General features: G+C 35.4%; 1 long non-coding RNA gene across 1 annotated transcript in view; it reads right to left on the reverse strand.

Moving 5' to 3' along the window:
* Positions 1–326: 326 nt before the first annotated feature.
* Positions 327–13,917, reverse strand: part of LOC109500824 — a 180,862-nt gene continuing 167,271 nt past the window's right edge. The window contains exons 11-12 of the long non-coding RNA XR_006599566.1: positions 3,434–3,575; positions 327–1,864 (exon numbers count right to left, since the gene is read on the reverse strand). This is a non-coding gene — a long non-coding RNA (uncharacterized LOC109500824). The remainder of the gene's footprint in view (positions 1,865–3,433; positions 3,576–13,917) is intronic.

Consider the following 13,917-nt stretch of genomic DNA (forward strand, 5'->3'; position numbering starts at 1 on the left):
GATGGTCAGAGATATTTACTATTTGAATGTCAGCCTTAATAGAATATCCAATATACCAAGCCCCCTGCACCATCCCTTGTTATGCTGAGGAGAATTATGTGTTAGCAGAAAAAGTAAAGTACACAGTCAAAAAGTTTTTGAAACACTACACATCCATTTGAATATTTCCAATGCATGTAAACATAATACAGTCTTGGGTTTATTAAGACACACAAAAAATTTTTTTCAGAATATTTGCTATTGGATAACTTTTCTTTATCCTGGAAGCCTATCAATATCTCACAGAACACTAATACTCGAAGGAGCACATTTTGAGATAGTTGGCATAGGGTAATATCTGTCTCCTGGTCTACTGTCAATTCTCTTTTGTACACTATTTTTTTCCCCTTTCCAATTACTTGGCTTTAACACTCTAGAAGCTTTATGCTTAAAGTGCATAAAATGCCTGAATCCCTCTGGCTTACTGAATATTTCCAAGGAGGTTCTTACTATGGTTAGATACAAATTCTGGTGTCTAAATCTCTTTCCTCCATCACAACTATATTATTTTCTTATTGCTGCTGAAATAAATTACCACACACTTCATGGCTTAAACAATACACATTTTTTTTCCTTGCAGTTCTAAGTGTTGGAAGTCTGAATTGACCAAACTACTGGTCTAAAATCAAGGTGCCTTCAGGGCTGCATTTCTTTCTGGAGGCTCTAGAGAAGTGTGGTAGGCAGAGTAATGGTCCTTCAAATGTCTACATACCCATCCCTGGGACTTGTGAGTATGCTATGTTACTGGACAAAGGTAAATGAAATTGAAGATTATTTGGTTGGCCTGATGGCCCATAAGAGTGAAGCAGGAAGCAGAAGAGTCAGTGTCTAACTGATGCACCATGAGAAAGACAACCAGTGTTGTTGGTTTTGAAGATGGAAGAAGGCCACAAGCCATGAAATGCTGGCAGCCTATAGAAGCCAGAAAGGGCAAGAGAACAGATTCTTCCTTAGAACCATCAGGAGGAATGAAGCCCTTCAGCACCTTGTGAGATCTATTTCTGCCTCCTACCACAACCATTATATCAAAATATAAAACTATTAGCTTTGGTATTTGAAAACAAACCAATCACGTGTTGATTTCCATAAATGTGCTTGGTCCATAGAATTCTTGTCCTTCAGTGATTCTTGATTTTCAGACATTGAGTATTTCCTGGATGCTCTAGCCTCAGTAGTTTGAAATTCTTATTTAAAATAAAAAGGAGGACTCTGTGATCATAATCAGCTAAATAGGTTAAGTTCATTTTTAAACTATTCACATACCTCTATATAAAATTTTGTACAACTCTCCTTTGCATTAAATCTTAGACTTCATTGTATGTTAAGTATAAAAGTTAATTCACACATCACATAGGAATAACATTTTAGTAACCAATTTATGGTGGGAGCAGTTGTTAAGAAAGAAAATTAAGTCATTTTGCTTTTAATCGACTGACCTTATCGTCTTAGTTTATCATTTGTCACTAGCGCAAGAAACACAATATTTTAATATACAGGATATTCAGTATGTACTTTGGCTTTTGAATACACAAAAAGGATTTAATTCGGCTTTTTATTTCATTTGCATAGCTTTTAAAAAATCACAAAGACAGTAGAGCATATTTTTCTTCTCCAAGGCCAAAATTGTAGTGAAGTGTTGACAGCGCCTCTGTAGCTTTAGGCTTTGACAAGAGTTTTGGCTACAGCAAAACCAAAGGGGTTTAAGCTTCAGAGAAGAAGAGCGGTGAAGCCAGCTGCTTGCTGACGGAGATGTTCCTGAGCATACATGAGTCACTTCTCAGCCTTCTAAGAACAACTGCGTCAATGGGTCCCACTTGCCACCAGCCTTATAAATCCCAGGAAAGCAAGTATTACGTGTGATTTAGTATATAATATTTAACCAGGGCTGTTACTAAGATTACCTAAGATAACTCAGCAGGAACTATTTAGATTGCCATTCTAATATACAAGAATAGATTATTTTGGTTAACAAGAACGTAGGCTATAATAGACCCCTCAGGTAGGAATTAAGATAGTAGATGTAGAAATAATGAACTTAGCTGGTCTGTGTCATTGGGCAAGTCACCTCACCTCTGTGTATACTTTCTAACCCATGCAAAATGGAGGACCTTGACTAGATTATTCCTAGAGTCTCTGCTAGTTCTTCTATCCCATTGTTCTTATGATTAAAAAAAAAATCAGGAGTGCGTGGGTAGCTCAGTTGGTTAATTGTCTGATTCTTGATTTCAGCCTAGGACATGATCTCACCAATTTGCTGACAGCACAGGGCCTGCTTGGGATTCTGTCTCTTCCCCTCTCTCTCTGCCCTCCCAGTGCTCTCTCTCAAAATAAATAAGCTTAAAAAAAAAGAAATTTCCCAAACTCCTAAGAATTACATATATCTCTCTCTTTACTAGATTAAGTGTTATGAAATGGACTGCTTTGTATTTTAATTTAATCATTCATAAATGTTGGTTGTATATCCCTGGCTAGAATATAAACTTTTTCAGTAGAGGTATTATATCTTACATATCTTTGTATTCACTATAGCAATAAGGAAGATACTTAGAAAAAAATTTAATACCCATTAAAGCGAAATAAACTAATTCCATTATCTCTTCTCTATGACTCTTTTTCATATTTAAGAGTTATTTTAAGGTAGGTTTTAGGGGCGCCTGGATGACTCAGTTGGTTAAGTGTCTTGTGGTAGGGTCCCCTTCCTAAAGAGTGGGAAAAAACAAAAACAAAAACAAAAACAAAAACAAAAAAAACCTGAAGGCAACCTGGCTATACACGTATCTGACAATCCCTCATGACCTTGTAACATGAGACCACTTAGTCAGACTGCATGTTTGTCTGTTACCATATATAAGAGACAAAGAAATACAAAATGTATAAAAAATTATGCCATGTGATATCCGGGGCTCAGTTCTTTGGGTACGAACCCAACTGAGCCCTGCCGGTAGGAATAAAGTTGCTTCCTGGAAAGAAAAGCCTCCGTGTGACGACTCTCTGTGTGAGAATCCTACTAAGGTCTGACTACAGATTTCGGCTCAGGTCATGATCTCACAGTTTGTGAGTTTGAGCCCTGCATTGGGCTCCTCACTGCCAATATGGAACCTGCTTGGGATTCTTTCTCTGGGCACCTGGGTGGTTCAGTTGGTTGAGCTTCCAACTTCTCTCTTCCTCTTTTTCTCCCCTCCCCCCCTTCAAAGTAAATAAAAAAACTTAAATGGTAGGTTTTAAAAGTTATGATGTTAAATGTTGTCTATGTAGCTTGCTTTTCAGAAATCTAGAAACATCCATCTTCTTCATTGCCTACAGTTAGCTAATAGGCTTAACAAAAACTTAGTCATGACATTTCATAATGCTCCTGACAACTAATAGGAACCATAAACTACCAGTTTCCCCTTACTTGTCTTTTACTGTAAGTGCTGTTGGACCTGGGAACATTGGAGATGTGAGGACAATCTCAAGGGATTAGAGAGTAAGTCAGTCGAATGTGGATGCCAGAGATGTGTGCTACTCCATCTGGAACATCAGTGAATGCTGTAGCCCTGAGGAGAAGAGGTCAGAGAAGATAGAAAAAAATTGTCAAGCTGTGGCAAAGGAGTTGCAGGTAACCAGCCATATTAAGGATTTGGGTCAGGATGAATGAGCAGATGCTGAAGTGCCCAAGAACGTGGCACTTTTTTAGAAAATAAATTGGTCATGGAAGACTGTTTCTAACTGCTGTATCCTACAAAGCCAATTCCACTCAAAAGGCAGCTCTAGTATTTGCTGCCTAATTTAATGAATAGAAAAATGGGGTTGGGGGGAACCGAAAATATTCAGCCTACCAGACTATAAATACCTTGAGAAAACAGGAATCTAAAAATGAATAAAACTTAATGACATAAGAAAAAAAAATCTATGATAACTTTTTCTTTAGTGGGGAAGGATGAGACTCGAATATATCCCCATCACCCTTCCAATAAACCTGAACACAGAGTCTGGATAATAAGGATAGCTGTGATAAGATTTCTTACTTGCTTAAGTAACACTAAGAGGAAATAGACCATATATGTAGATATATTTTCTATCAGAAAGTGCTATAGAACAATTTAAAAAAGATTAAAAACCCTACGTCACAGCTAAAATCAAGGAAGTCATCCCCATGTTCTATTTGAGGTTGTTCAAAGCTAATAATAGCAGAAAATCTTCAGATGAAATGAGAATTGCTCCTGAAATATTTCAAAGGAAACAAACCATCAAGACAACACCCGAGTTCATTATGCAAATTTTTGAAAGGTCAAGTATTTTCAGGAAGGAAAATTAGAGCATAAAATGTCCTGTATTTTAAAAAATCACCCCTCTCACCTCCTTGCCAACAAATCCACAGAATGCTGCATATATTTCCCCCCTATTTTCTGAACTTGGGTAAAGAGAATTCCCTATTAGCAATGAAAAATGAAACTCCTAAATATGTACAGTTTTTTTTATACTTACTAAATCAGCTGTTACTTTGTTTTCTAGTTGTTTTTTTAAACCCGATCTTGGACTGCCCACTTTGGTATCAAATCAAACACATACTTATCAAGTAAAAATTAGTTAAAAGACTATATTGAGATAAAATAAACATAAAATATTGAAAGGTCAAGGTTGCAGTTAATGCTATCCATATTTTTAAATGTTTGTTTATTTTTGAAAGAGATAGAATGCAAGCAGGGGAGGAGCAGAGAGAGATGAAGACACAGAATCCAAAGTAGGCTCAGAGCTGCCTGCACAGAGTCGGACTTGAGCCTTGGACTCACAAACCAGGAGATCCTGACCTGAGCTGAAGTCAGATGCTTAACTGAATGAGCCACCCAGGCACCCAAATGCTATATTTTTTATGCCTATTTAAACTTACTGTTTTGGGGGCAACTGGGTGGCTTAGTTAAGTGTCTGGCTCTTGATCTCAGCTCAGGTCATGATCTCACTGTCCGTGAGATTGAGCCCCCCATAGGGCTCTGTGCTGACAGCAAAGAGACTGCTTGGAATTCTCTACATGCCCCCCCCCCGTCTCTGTACCTACCCCACTTGCACACTGTTCTCTCTCTCTCCTCCTCTCAACATAATAAGTAAATTTTTAAAAATAAATACATAAATTTATTGTTTTAGATACATATTTTTAATGGCACTAGCATAAAAAATGCTACCATATATATGACTCAATATTTTTTACAGTACATTTTTTACAATTCAGATTCAATATATTCTTTTATGTTTACATTAACATTTTTATATTGTCATTTTCTATCATATTTTATTAGAAAAGTAAACAAGTTTATCTCTTTTCAGCATTAATTTAAATATATACATAAGTTAAATATAGACATTTGAGCAGTCTCATAATTTAAGCCTCCTGAAATATCTAATAGGTTAGAATTAACGTTTATTATTCTAACACTGGAGATAAAAATGATTCTAAATCAATCACTATGGATGCAGTCAGTAAAGTGTTTGTAAATCTAAAATAACATTTTCTTGGGAATCCTTTGTAATGATTATACAGTGACCTATTATGTAAATTAGTCTTTTCTCTAAATATTTAAATATTTGTAGAATAAATTAATACATTAATGAATGGATCTATTTTCAAAGCTGCACACACGCACACACGCACATGTTCACTCATTCTTTTACCGCCTAAGACTGGACACTCAGTTGTAGTTAAATAATGAAGGAAATTCATGAAGCCTTGCTAATCTTTCACAATCACTTATGCAAATGTCTGCATATGTAAAATTATTTTAGTACTTATCATACTTACGTTCTGAAATGTAGGTGATAAATTAGAAAATGACTTTTTTAGTAGAAAAATGTTACCATACTAATGCACTAATATTTAAGTCATAAATACGTAACTCCTAAATCAGCCATGCTGAAGGACATTTCAGAAAAAAAAAATTAATCTGGAGAGTAACGTGATTTTTCTCTCCTCTTTCCCATTCCCTCTTCCACCTTTCTGCTATTCTTCCTTTCATACTATCGCAATTTATTTTCAAGAATAAAAGCCGCCACATAACCAGAAAGAGTAAGACCTAAACAAATTGTTGCAGCCTATTATTTGGGGTTAATTGACATGTGAACACCATGGAATTACTGGCCCGGTGAGCAGCTTTAATAAAGAAATGGACTCTGAACTCTACATAAATGCAATGGTCTCGTCACAGTCCTAGAAGGGTGGCCTAGATTCTCTATTAGATTGTCGGTTACAATTACGAGGAACATTTTGTCTGATTCCTTTGTCATCTTCAATTCTTCTTAGGCTCAACTGACTTTAAAGTAGGACAAAATTGAGAGAATGAGGAAGCAGGAACACTATGAGATTCTAAGCATAAGAAAAAATGAATAGTCTGAGGCAGATAATGATGTTTGCGATTAGTACTTGTTATGAATTTTATTTGGATAAAAATCCCATTTTATTAGTTGTCCCAGCACTGCCCAGTGGGGAATGAGGGTCACATTTTCAGCCATCTGCAGTCACAATCAGTGTGTTGTGAAGCAGGGTCACATCACTAGAAATCGTCATTACAAAAATTATGTCATAACATAATTATGTCATAACAAAAATTATACAGCGCCTGTGTTCTTTAATGGATGTGTTACATTTGATGGTTTTTTTAAATGAACTGCTTTACCACTGGCACAGATGAGAATGTAACGAATACCTAATTTTCATTTATTATTCGGTAAATGCTGATTGAATTAATTTTCTTTAATCATTTGTTCTGAAAATTCTATTTCTCTAGACTTTTCTGACAAGTGCCCAGTGACTTTCAGGTAAACACTTTATTTCAGAGCTTTCCATATAAAAGAATATTTTGTAAACTACCAAGTGCATATTAACTTCCTAAATGTTATCTTGTTATTTTGGAATTATGTATATTAGATTCTTTTTTGGCAAGGCTACACGCTTGTAACTGAGCACAGGAGCTTAATGAAAAGTCTTCCTTATGACTAGTTATGTATTTCCTGACAAACATGAAGAAGCTTTAGTGCAGTAAATACAAAAGACTGGCAACTGTTATGAAGTTATAAAACAATTTATTGGGGTATATAAAAGCCATACTAGCAACCACAGTGTACTCCTGATACTAACTTAAATACTGAAGGGTATGATTAGCTACAATTGTACCTTCTGGTATTATTTTCTGAGCATAAGCTATGTAAATTCAGCATGCTACCATTGGTTAAACTAGTAAAATATAGAAATGCACTCAGCAGTTTGCATAGTATTAACTGTATTATGTAATTAAAAATGTTACTTTAACAGCAAATTTTAATATTTAAGCTACTTTAGATTATTGGAAGTCACCAAAATAGACATTCATTTACTCTTTTACTAAGAATCTGTGTTAGTTTCTTTAACAAAAAGGGGGGGAGGAGCGTCTGGGTGACTCAGTTAAGCAGTAGACTTTGGCTCAGGTCATGATCTCACAGTTTGTGGGTTCGAGCTCTTCATCGGGCTCTGTGCTGGCAGCTCAGAGCCTGGAGCCTGCTTCCAATTCTGTGTCTTCCCCCCTCTTTATCCCTCCCCCACGTGTGCTCTCTCTCAAAAATAAACATTAAAAAAAAGATATTAAAAGGAATCTGTGTTAGTTTCTTATTGCTATGGTAACAAATTATCACAACCTTAGTGGCTTAGAACAACACATACTTGTTATTTTAGAGAGTTGCAGGTCAGAAGTCTGAACTGGGTCTTAAGCACTGAGATCAAGTTATGGACAGAACTGTGTTCCTTCTGAAGGCAGAGGAGAATCGGTTTCCTTGCTTTTCCTAGATTCTAGAGGCCATCTACATTCCTTCTGTCTTGGCGTTCTTCCTTTTTCAAAGCATCACTACAGCCACTGCTTCTGTTATCACATCTCTAACTCTGACCCTCCTGTCTTCCTCTTGTGTTATTGAATACCTACTGTAAGCCAGACCCTATGCTACATGCTGGGCATATAATGATGAAGAAGACTTCTGTCATGTCAATGCAGCTTACATTTTGTTTGCAGAGACAGAATATAAAGTATAAGAGTGAACACATTATCCACTGCACTTTGATGTCATTTTCTATGACTTACCTGAGCTTCTTGAATTGTGATGAAGATATTTTAAACTGGCAAATTTATCTCTGCAATTTTTGTTTCAACAGTTTGTTTTGAGTCTCTTCGTTCCTTCTCAGCAAATGTGCAATCTTTCTCATTTCTTCCCCTCTCTTTCTTTCTTAGAAGGTGACTGGGGTAGAAGATGGGGATTCCTGACCTTTCAGAGGTAGAAAAGGATCCAGCCGATACCACTACCTCCTCACAAGTCTTTGTTGTGATGAGCTGATCTGGTCTAGTTCCTGGGTCTACTTAAGTGACTTTAAGATGAGGCTACGGAATTTCTCTTTGGCTCTCTGGAGGAATTTCAGAGCTCAGTGGTTCTCCCTGACTGATTCAACCAATCATCTTTGTCTCTTAGGATGCTATGTACTTTGCAGCCTGTTGTGGCTGCCCAGACATCCTACGTGTGGACCCTGACGAGGCTGTCTACCTTGAAGCTACTTTCACTGGGGTTACTCACTTGTGTGTATTATGGTTCCAAAAAGCATGTTGCCATTCTGTATTATTTCTGGGACATGGGGTAACTTCTGGGTCCCTTTTGGAAGGTGAGGGAGTTTCTCCAAGTCTCTCCTTCCCCCTTACCTTTTTCTTTTCTCCTTGCTCTCTGATCATGCTTTTTTTTGGCCACCATTGATCTTCTAAGGTTGCTATAAGACCATCTAGCTTGACAGTCTTGTCTCAAAGTCCTATTATGAAGATGAGACAAAAATGCCCTCTGTTTTTGGCTTTTTTTTCCCAACCTATCTGAAATTTTCTTGCTCTTTATACCAATATGCTTTGGGAAAAGGAATACTAATACACTCCTCATGCCTTTCCTGCCCTCTCCTTACCTCTTCTTCCCTACATGGGTTAGATAGAATCTTTTTTAGCTTCTAATATTATCATGTCCACAATGGCTACCTTTTGAAACATTGACAGAAAAAAACAATTTAGAATATTTTCCTTTGATTAATTTAATGGCTAGTTTTTCATTATGAATTTAAAAAGAAATAATCTTCATGGTTGCATATTAAAATATGAGCCCTATGTTCTTAGTAGTATCACTTTCCTCCCTGACTCCATCCATTGATTTGATTAGTGGCAAAATGTAGGGCAAAAAAGATTTTTAGGATTTGAAAATACTTTGTAATTACCACAGATTTTCCTGATTAGTATATTGTATGTAATATTTACAGGCTATGAGTTAATAAGGGAATGATATAAGGAATTATAAAAGGTTACTTATTTTATATTAGGCAGCCAAAGAATACTTTTCTGAGAAGTGACATCGAGCTGAGACTAAAAAGAAGGAAATGAGCTGCCACTTGAGCATGAGGGGAAGTGTGTTTTAATGAGAAAAGTATGCGGACAATGAATATGCTGTGCGTCCAAAAAAAAAAAAAAATAGAATGAAGACTAGCGTGACAAGAATTGTAATGAGTGGGAAGATATATGGTTCAAGGTAGAGTTGGACAGATAGGTGAGATCAAGAAGATCTTAAAAGTCATGGAAGTTTGAATTAGATTTCAAGTATAAAAGTCATTTGAAAGTTTTAGGCTGAGTTGTGACATCCTTTCTGTGTTTTAAGTTTGTTACTATATGGAGAAGCACTGCCTAACAGAATTGGATTATGAGCCACAAATGTAAACCACATGTGTAATTTAAAATTTTCAAGTAGCTCCATTAAAAAAGTAAATAAGGAGGGGCACTTGGGTGGCTCAGTCAGTTAAGCATCTGACTTCAGCTCAGGTCATGGTCTTGTGTTGGGGTTTGTGGGTTTGAGGCCTGCGTCAGGCTCTATGAGCTCAGAGCCTGAAGCCTGCTTCAGATTCTGTGTCTCCCTCTCTCTCTGCCCCTCCCCTGCTCACACTCTGTCTCTGCCTCTCTTTCTAAAAAATAAATAAACATTCATATTTTTTTTAATTTTTAAAAAATAAATTAAAATTTTAAAAATAAATTATTTAATGCACACTCTATCTAAAACATCACTTTACCACATAACCATAAAAGGTTATTCATTAAAATATTTTATATTCTTGGGGCGCCTGGGTGGCGCAGTCGGTTAAGTGTCTGACTTCAGCCAGGTCACGATCTCGCGGTCCGTGAGTTCGAGCCCCGCGTCGGGCTCTGGGCTGATGGCTCAGAGCCTGGAGCCTGTTTCCGATTCTGTGTCTCCCTCTCTCTCTGATCCTCCCCCGTTCATGCTCTGTCTCTCTCTGTCCCAAAAATAAATAAACGTTGAAAAAAAAATTAAAAAAAAATATTTTATATTCTTATACTAAGTATTCAAAAATCATATGTGATTTTACACAGGTAAGCCATGTTTCAAGTGTTCCATAGCCACCTGTGGCTATTGTCTATCATAGTGGGAAGAACAGATATAGAGCCGGAGCAGGGAAACTTGTTATGGTTAGCATTATCTAAGTAAGAGGTGACTGGGCGGGGCAAGATGGTGGCAGCAGAGACGCGGGTGAAATGAGAAGACTCCTGGGGAGTCAGGCAAAGATGTGCATCAAGGAGGATTCATTGGAGAACTGCTGGCATTTTAGTTTAAATAACTGAATAGCTGGTTTTATCATTTACTAAAATAGGGTCTGGTCTGGGTGGTTTTGAAGGAAGACTAAAAGCATAAAAGAGAATGAATTTCTCTAGTTTTGGAAGATAAATGAATGGAAGAAATTAAGACCAGTAAGAAAATCTCTGGGTTTCTAAACTGTATTTCAGTTATAATTTTTCCATTTTTCTTTTACAACTCACCCAAAAGCAACATGAAAAGTGGGAAATTGTAAAATCCATCTTTGACAAGCCAGAAGATACTTGATATCTTCAACCAAAGCCAGTAAATGTCAAACAAAGATATGAAAACAAGAGAGAGGAGACCTGGGTTTTCAAGCATGCTTGTGATTGCTCAGGAAATCAATACTTACAGTGCCATCTAGAATTGTGCAGTTCAAAATTTGTATAATCATTTTAATAGCCCTGCTTACAGACTTTAAGAACTCTCAGAATACGCTTCTCTGAAGTTATAGTATACACTGGGGTACAAAACCAATGATGATTTATTTGCTGTATTTGGAATGGGGGTAGACTTGTGGTAACTTGTGGTACTTCCTTGGACCCAGACTTGTAGTAACTTGTAGTAACTTCCTTGGACCCAGTTTGGTTTCAAAATGAAGCAGTAGACACAAGAATGAAAAATATATTACAAAAGACCAGCCACCTGGTGGTAATTTACAGTAGGCCACCTGTTTATTAGGGAAACATTAGCATTCTGAATACTCCTTTGTTGTTGATTCTGATTGGCTGGGTAGAATTCATGCTATCCTGTCTCTGAAAGAAATTTCTGTCTACCTGGAACATGTCCTTGGCTGACTCTGCCACCAGAACACAGAAACTAAGAAATCAAACAAAAATCTTTGATCCATCCTTCAAGAATGAGTAGTCAGAACAAAGATAATACAGGAGAAATGAGAAAATGAAAAAGCAAAGACCTATATAACACTAAATAACACTCATCAATAAAATATTTCAAAAAGGATTGAGAGATAGGATCTTTATGATACATTTTTATTAAATCAAAAAATTTAAAAGTCCAAAGTTGAGAGCAGAAATAAGAGCTCAGGAAAATTACAACCGACAACAGAAAATGAAGCAACGTATGAACAGAAGTCAGAAGAGAAATGGGAAAGAAAACTTAAACTATAATAGCCAGGGCAGCCAGTTTGGAATCAGCCCCACTGAACAGGATAATATTGTAAAAAACACATTAAGTGACAAGGATATCAGAATTGAGAAAAGCAAGAAAAGTTTCTCCTTGGCTAAAATAAAGTTGCTAGCTAAGGAGAAAATTGTGGACATTTAAGACAAAGTGGATTGGATACATGCAATTGGTATCTTTGAAGATATGAAAAATAGAATAGTAAAAATATTAAAATTAATTTGTTTCGACATTGTAGAAATAAAAGCCAGTTCTCCATGTGGAAAGGGTATAACATGTGCCAGGCAAAATTGGTATATAATATTTAACATTTAGACCTATCTTAAAATTACGAGATTTCAAACATAAAGCACAAATTGTTGGGCAAAAAAAAAAAAAAGATACTTAAATATAAGTATAAAGACATCAGTTTTCCCCATAGTCTTCTATCACAATGCTTGGTACTAGAGGAATTTGTATATTGTATATGCAAATTGTATATTCAGCTGAAAAGTTGTTAAAGGGTAAAGGAATATGAACATGTAAGAACTCATGGATTTAAGTTTCTCTGATCCTTTCTTGGGAAAAAAATACATATGTATGTATGTATATGAGTATATATACATACATATACATATATACATATATATACATATATATATATATAGTTACAAATGTCATTGTAGAAAGCATTATTGGAGAACCTATGTCTAAAGAAATAACAGTGAGCATGATTTCCATTTAAATGTATACTAATATAATTATATGTGAAGATGAACATTCTAAAGACAAATGTACATGTTTCAAATCCTGATAATGTAAGAATGATAAAAACAACAAAAGTTAGAGGAAAAAGTGCTAGAATGGATGAAAAGTGGTGAAGTATGCTTATCTCCTCATCTTTTATTGCTAGTCATTAGAAGAATTAATTAAAATCCAAGAGAAAACAATAGACATATAAAAAGTTAAAAGGAAACACTAAGAAATTATATAATCAGCTAAAATTGATTATAAATTAGTAGGAAAATGAATGCAAAAATGTTTTTATGTATAGTGTATTATATATAGCTATATATATTATATATATAATATAATATATATCTATATCTATATAGATATATATCTATGTATATATATATACATACATATATATACATACATATATATACACATAGATATAGATATATATTATGTATAGATAGTGAATTTATGGTTTTAAATGTAATCACTAGACAAAAACATAATCTTTACAAATTTTCAGACATCAAACTAATATAAACCATGTAGTGAAATACTTATAAAATGAAAATTCTGGAGAAACAAGAAAAAATATAAAATATCAGAACTGAGAATATATATATCTGCCATGCCTATAAATGTAAATAGGATAAAAATCACCTACTTTAAGACTTTCAGATTTGATCACAAAGTTTATACCCAGCTAAAAATGGTAAACAAGAGAAATAAGTATAGCAAAGTAGAAAAGAAGAAATTCAAAATACCAGTAAAGGGAGAAAACAAGGTTATTTTACTTAGGATTATGTTTATTTAAGATTGTGTAAATGAGGTAAAGGAAGGGCTTTCATAATCAATACTGGTATGTCAATGAAGATCTAATTTATGGAGTTTATGGATCAGCATTCACAAAATTAAAATGGCAGGAAATAGAATGTGAAATGAACTAACATATCTTTGTTAAAATGCACAGAGTCATTTGAACTTGTATAACTGTTGAATTCTGTGCCTGAATACAGACATTGGTCCTATTCAAGTGTTCGTGGAAGATCCCCAAAATGACTCCTATTAGGATATAATGTTAGGACAGAGCCATATACAATATATAGCCCATGTGCCAAATCTGGTGTGCTGCCTGATTTTGTAAATTAAGTTTTATTGGAATACAGGCATGCTCATTCTTTCATGTATTGCCTATGCCTGGCTTTCTGTTCCAATGGCAAAGCTGAACAGTTGAGATGGAGACTGAGCATGGACCACGAACTTGAAAATATTTGCTATCTTGCCTGCTATACAAAAAATTTGCTGATCCCTAAATTAGTTTATCAACATAAATGGTTACAAAGTACAGAGTATAAATAGATATAT

Source organism: Felis catus, chromosome B3, assembly GCF_018350175.1.
Source record: "Felis catus isolate Fca126 chromosome B3, F.catus_Fca126_mat1.0, whole genome shotgun sequence".
Classification (NCBI taxonomy): Eukaryota; Metazoa; Chordata; class Mammalia; order Carnivora; family Felidae; genus Felis; species Felis catus.